This window comes from Austrofundulus limnaeus, unplaced genomic scaffold (genome assembly GCF_001266775.1).
Source record: "Austrofundulus limnaeus strain Quisiro unplaced genomic scaffold, Austrofundulus_limnaeus-1.0 Scaffold284, whole genome shotgun sequence".
Taxonomy (NCBI): Eukaryota; Metazoa; Chordata; class Actinopteri; order Cyprinodontiformes; family Rivulidae; genus Austrofundulus; species Austrofundulus limnaeus.
The window spans coordinates 250,985-257,858 of NW_013952686.1; positions in this window are offsets into that span (position 1 = coordinate 250,985).

Below are 6,874 nucleotides of genomic sequence, written 5' to 3' on the forward strand. Positions count from 1 at the left end.
TATATATATATGGGAATGTTTTGTAAATATTTTGGCACGCTGAAGTATTTTCACATTTACTTCAAGTGAGAAATTAAGTTGAGTTTGTAAAATCAGTGGCAGCAGTAACATAAATTAATCAACATACCTGAATTGTAACATTTTCCACTGTAGCCTCTGTATTATGTACATAATAAGAAAATATATCCGCTATATTTTCCCTACAAACTCTCCGGTTCTTTTTTCTATGTTTTCAAAACGACTTTTTTGGCCGAAGAAATATTGCTGTCAATCTCTGTAAGTTATTCGAAAGTGCATTTAATGCTTTTTGACAACAACCCAGTCACACATTGTGTTTTGCATTAGCTCAGTCTGCAAAACAATAAACCATTTACATGTGTGATTGTGATGTATTACACTGAAAAGAAAATAACACCATACCTCGTATGCTGGGGGCTCTGAATCGATTGGAAGTTGCAACATAAGCTTCAGTGTGTGTGTGTGTGTGTGTGTGTGTGTGTGTGTGTGTGAGAGAGAGAGACAGAGAGAAAGGAGAATGATTCATTGGGAGAATGGCTGGGGGGTGGGGTGTTAGGGCTGATGATGAAAATCAATAAAGAATAATAAATGAGAAACAACTGAGCAGATTATAAAGGTTATAAGGATGTGAGAAAAAAGAAGAAAAACACTGAGTTTGTCCTTCTACCTAACACTGGTACACAGCTGGAGACAAAACCACAGAAAACATGATGTGTGGTGAGGAGATGCTGGAATGTGCTGCATTAGAGGATGTTCCAAACTGATTTTATTTATTTATTTTGTACAGTAGAGAGTGGCATAAGATTCAAGGTTACCTAAGCAAAATTGTTAGCAAACGGTCATTGGATTGAACTTCTCTGGATGAAAATAAAAAAAGAAAGTAAAAAATCTACGGCCTGACTGAAGAAAGATGCCCCTGAGAGGTCTTCATCTCAAAACACTTGCCTCAAGAATGGACTGTACAGACCATCACTGCGTTTGATCTGTGAATTCCAGGAGCTAATTTGTTTCTAAGTAAACACATTTTTTTTAAACAACAGAGATGCCACCGAAATACTGGCTGCAAAGAAACAGGTTCTTAGGGGACCCAGCACGTTTGAAAGTTTGTTGAGCGTATTTACAGAGCTGGTTAGAAATGCAATCATAGACGCAAACAATTGGAGGGAATTATTAAGCGCACCTCCCCTGCCTTTGCCTTGCCTTATCTTTAAGAAAACATACAGACACTGTCTGCAGATTAATTAAAAACTGAATAACACGCTGATTAAAATATGCCAGTGGAAGAGTACTTACAAATAAATAGACAGCTGGTCCCTTTCATGAAAATTCTCTCACTTTGACAAAAACAAACTCGGAGTTGTTTCGCAGACAGGTGAGAATGGAGATAACTAAAAGAAGAGCGTTAATCTCTATGGAACAGCATTAAGAGGAGTCGTGGGCACGGATACAACCATTTTTAGTGGATGTGTCTGAAATCCTAATGATTATTAACAATATTATGAGTTGGACAAAAAAAAAAAATGAAATAAATAAAAATGCTCCATGCTGGAGAGAAGTTTCATTTCAAACTTTTATCAACCAGAAAATTCACTTCCCAAAACCAACAATYATGAATTAGTGCTGATGATTCAAACTAATCCATTTTAAGGCTGGACGAACCTCATATATTTTAATAACTCTCATTTAATATTGGATCATCTTTAAAGATGTGTTGGCCAACTCCAAATATTTTATATTTGATGCTCCATTCTGATTAGATCACCATGCTGTGTGGATAAAGGGTCTGTAGAATTTCATGAAACTCAAGGGATAGTGAAGGAGTAGCCAGTTGGTTTGACGAATTTGCAGAGGCCATACGCAGCTGGCTGTGATGGATGTTGCGGTTGGACCGGTAAGAGAGGTGAGTTTGAAGGGGGAGATGTTGGCATGAGCTAACAGGGCCTGGAGCAGGATGCTTCTGGCTGAAAGCACACCTCAGAGAGATCCATCTGTTTTTTCAKCAAGTCCTGATGGGCAGGAATTCCAGTGCCAGGTTCCCGCTGGCTGTGTCTCTTCTTGGAAATGCACATAAACTCACACACATGGCATCATATGGCATACACTTGACAAACAGATGTAAAGCACTTCTACATGAAAAAACACTTTTCAGATGTAAGTAAAAAAAAWAAWAAWAATAAACTTGYGATGCTACYTGTTAGAGAATGAACTTCCTACTTCCTTTGCTTGTCCTTCACCTTTTCACCTCAGCACCAGTGGTGTTTACTGGCAGCAGCATTCAGCAGAGGTGCAGCGTATTGCAGTAGCTTCATCATGGCAYTCAAGTCTCCCCACACATGCAAGGCTGAAGCTATTCAAAAATGACATGTGAAACTCTGTTTGCCATCCATTGTGAAAGGCTCAACTTTACAGTCTCATCCTTAGAGGCCAAGAGGATTTATCTTAGCGGGAGGGCATCTGCTGTGAGTTTGAATTCACGGTTCACTGCAGGCTTTTTTCTCTGGATCAGATCTCCAATTTCATTAAGATAGCACCGATAGCATCTTTTGCAAAATTGATGGAAAGTGGCATATTACTTCATAGTAAATTATTCTATCAGTTCCAAACTAAATAAATTTAAAGCTTGAAAGAAGCTCAGTTTAAGRCCCGGCCACATATTGCCTTTTGAAGCTAAATGATTAAAATGCCTTTTGAACTTGGTTGTCAATCACTAAAACCTTTCTACGTATTTGATCTCGTGGTCTTGAAAGCACAATGTGAGGGGGTGGACTGCTTTGTTTTTGAAGCCCCATTTGCAAAAAAATGAGGATACATGCTGCTGACTGCTTAACAGTGTCACTCCAACAGGCTTYGGTTAATGTGGAAGCTTTGAAGACAGAGGAACAGTAGTATTTTACACCCGGTTGATGCATATAATCTCTTTTCTGGCAAACTAACCTTTGTTTATTCAAGCAGAAACAATGTATGTTTTGTAATTACATGCACACTGCAAAAATAATTCATCTAAATATAAGTTTAAAATATTACTAAAATAATCTGCCAGTGTAGTAAGACAATTGCACTTAGTAAGACTTCTTGAAATAAGGAAAAATTCCAGGCTAACACAATTAATAATCTAACACATTCTGCTCTTGTTTTGTTTATCAGTCTCAAAACAAGAAGAAAATAACTATTTAGTTGGATATATGATTGCTGACTAGGTTAGATGGACAATTTTTGCAGTGCAGTGAAAATATTATTATAAAAATACACTAACGATCAGTATCTTTGTTTACAAATGGAATACTAATGTAGCTTTTCGCTTTGTGGGGAGAATGCATTGCATTGTTGTATCGGTTTGTGATGCAGCAAAGAATGCCTCAAAGTACATTTGTCTCAAGCAAACTGGAGGAAATCAGCAAGACTGCACAAGCAAAAAAGAAAAACGAAGAAAGAAATCCACAGGCCATCAGAGCATCGTCTCAGTTTAATGGGCACATGCAGGCCAATGGGTGAGAGGTCTGCAGTGCAACTGTCTGAGGAAATCAGAAGCTGTAAAGAATTAATAAAGGCAGCGATCCACCCTTTTAACCATTTTGTAATTCTCAGATTCAGATCTCATTTGCAGGCTGTAATAGCAAGGATATCCTTTCATAACACAAGTGTGACAGGGAGCTGCCTGCCTCAGTTGGACCAACTCATGCTTGATAGTGCATTATCATTAGCAGGGAGCTGCAGATTAATATTTCATTAGAACTGTGGCTTTCAAGGGGCTTTCAGGCATACCAAGTGATATGTTATTCCCTGTTTCACACCAATTTCTCTCTCAGACCCACTGGCGGGATACAAGAACCCTTATTATGATGGGCAGAACAGTGAAACACGGTGGTCAGAAAAAAAATTAGATGTACCAATTTAACTGTGTGTGGGCATGGGGAGCCACAAAGGTGTGTGATCACTTTTCAGGACATGGTCATAACAAATTATTGGCCTGCTTTGGGTTCTGGGGAAGGTCACCAGTTCTGATGGGTCTTCTGGTGGTGGAGCTTGAGACTAACTAAATGCCATTTGTTTTATTTCTGTTGGGTTGGGAAAACATTTAAGGACAGAAAATAAAATAATTTNCATTTTAATTAGTGAGGCAAGGAGTAGAAATGTCTTCTTTGATCGTAAAGGTTGCAGACCCCCGACTTAGTATATAGTCTCAAAACAAGAAGAAAATAACTATTTAGTTGGATATATGATTGCTGACTAGGTTAGATGGACAATTTTTGCAGTGCAGTGAAAATATTATTATAAAAATACACTAACGATCAGTATCTTTGTTTACAAATGGAATACTAATGTAGCTTTTCGCTTTGTGGGGAGAATGCATTGCATTGTTGTATCGGTTTGTGATGCAGCAAAGAATGCCTCAAAGTACATTTGTCTCAAGCAAACTGGAGGAAATCAGCAAGACTGCACAAGCAAAAAAGAAAAACGAAGAAAGAAATCCACAGGCCATCAGAGCATCGTCTCAGTTTAATGGGCACATGCAGGCCAATGGGTGAGAGGTCTGCAGTGCAACTGTCTGAGGAAATCAGAAGCTGTAAAGAATTAATAAAGGCAGCGATCCACCCTTTTAACCATTTTGTAATTCTCAGATTCAGATCTCATTTGCAGGCTGTAATAGCAAGGATATCCTTTCATAACACAAGTGTGACAGGGAGCTGCCTGCCTCAGTTGGACCAACTCATGCTTGATAGTGCATTATCATTAGCAGGGAGCTGCAGATTAATATTTCATTAGAACTGTGGCTTTCAAGGGGCTTTCAGGCATACCAAGTGATATGTTATTCCCTGTTTCACACCAATTTCTCTCTCAGACCCACTGGCGGGATACAAGAACCCTTATTATGATGGGCAGAACAGTGAAACACGGTGGTCAGAAAAAAAATTAGATGTACCAATTTAACTGTGTGTGGGCATGGGGAGCCACAAAGGTGTGTGATCACTTTTCAGGACATGGTCATAACAAATTATTGGCCTGCTTTGGGTTCTGGGGAAGGTCACCAGTTCTGATGGGTCTTCTGGTGGTGGAGCTTGAGACTAACTAAATGCCATTTGTTTTATTTCTGTTGGGTTGGGAAAACATTTAAGGACAGAAAATAAAATAATTTRCAAAAATCAGAATGATGAAATGTTGAAGTTGTAAGTTATAGAAATTCCAAAAATATACAACCTTTTATTATGTAAAAACTATTTTACTGATACAACAAAATAATAGCCTAATTTGGATTTTTGTTTTACAGAAAAGAAAAATCATAATTTTGTTAATGTTGTTTAACAGTGCTTTAGCTCAAGGTGTTACTTCTACTTTTATTTGTATTGCATGTTTTGTAATTATGCCCTGTAGCATTTYAGAGAGCACAAATAAAAATGAACAATGACGGTTTTAGTTTTTAATAAAACCTTTGTTTCTCTCATGAAAAATCCTACATTGTTTGGATTATTATTTGCTTCCTGGAAAAAGACAAGTTGTAGGGCAAACATGTTAAATCATAACTGACATTTGTAGAAGAAAGTCATAGACCTTTAATTTAAAGGGGAAAATATTATTTAAGATCAAAATATTTGTGGAATTGGCCTCTAGTGGTTGAAAGTGGTATTGCACTCTAAAACATTTCCAACCATCCTCATCACTCAAATACAGTTAGATACAATGACTGCAAAACATATTTAGTTTTTGGCATTTGGTTTGACAAGTTAATTTCAATATTCATATTGAAAATGTCTTAAAATCTAAGTTTTGAGGGCCTTGATTTTTTGTGTGATTGTTTGTCACATGCAAGCATATGTTACAAGATGAACTAGTTTTTTAGCGCTTGGGTTGCAAGACAGACTCTAGCTTGTGTTAAACAGAATCACATTTCATCAAGACATCTGTTTGATAAAAGTTAAGCAAATCCTCTCCTCTGTAAAGAGCCTGTATTATTTTTGACATTCCCTTGAAAATAGGAGTCTTCAAAGACTGCAAGTCTAAACTTCGAACCATTTGAAATATCAAAGCGGTAGAATGGCAAATTTCTAAATGTCACTGTGGGGGATCTTCCAGTCCTTTGATGCTCATTTCTGCAGGAACAGTAATGACAGGTCTGAAGGTGTTCCAGGAATCCTATCAATGCAGTACTGCACTTCTTATGTCAATCCTGCCTTTGCTTTAAGAATAACTTTGAGGATATGAACATAAAAAAGTAATTTCAATCCCTAAACCTGCACATTTTTTATCCTTTGAATGATGCAAAATCTTAGTCTTACAGAGTAATTGAAGTTGTCACAGGGTCCTACAGTGGGAGATACATTTCCCATTGTAAAATTGTGTGAATAAAATTAGAAAAAAATGAATTCATACCCAAAAGAAGCACTTGCTTATAACATAATTTATGAAATATAAATGTCCCTAAAAGGTTAGTTTGTCATATAAAGAAAGATGGATATAACTGCAAGGCCATTTTCCTACATTTTACAAAAAAGAAAGAAAGAAAGAAAGAAAGAAAGAAAGAAAGAAAGAAACAAACAAACAAACAAACAAACAAGTGAAAAACTTGAGTGAAACAGTCAAATTTAAAGTAAAATAAGAGAAGAATTTCCTGCAGAAAACACAGTGACAAAGCAAAAAATTATATGAACCAACCCCCCCACACAAAAGCAAGAATCAAGTATGTTTTTAAATACATTTAAAGATAGTTAATAATAAACTGTAGATTAAATGGAAACATGACATGTTTCATCCATTATAAATGACTTCTTGTTTTCAATCCTGTAGATGTTGTAGAGATATGGAACACTTTTAACTATATTTTGTGTTCTGGTAATAATCAGTTCATTATGTGTTTAATGTT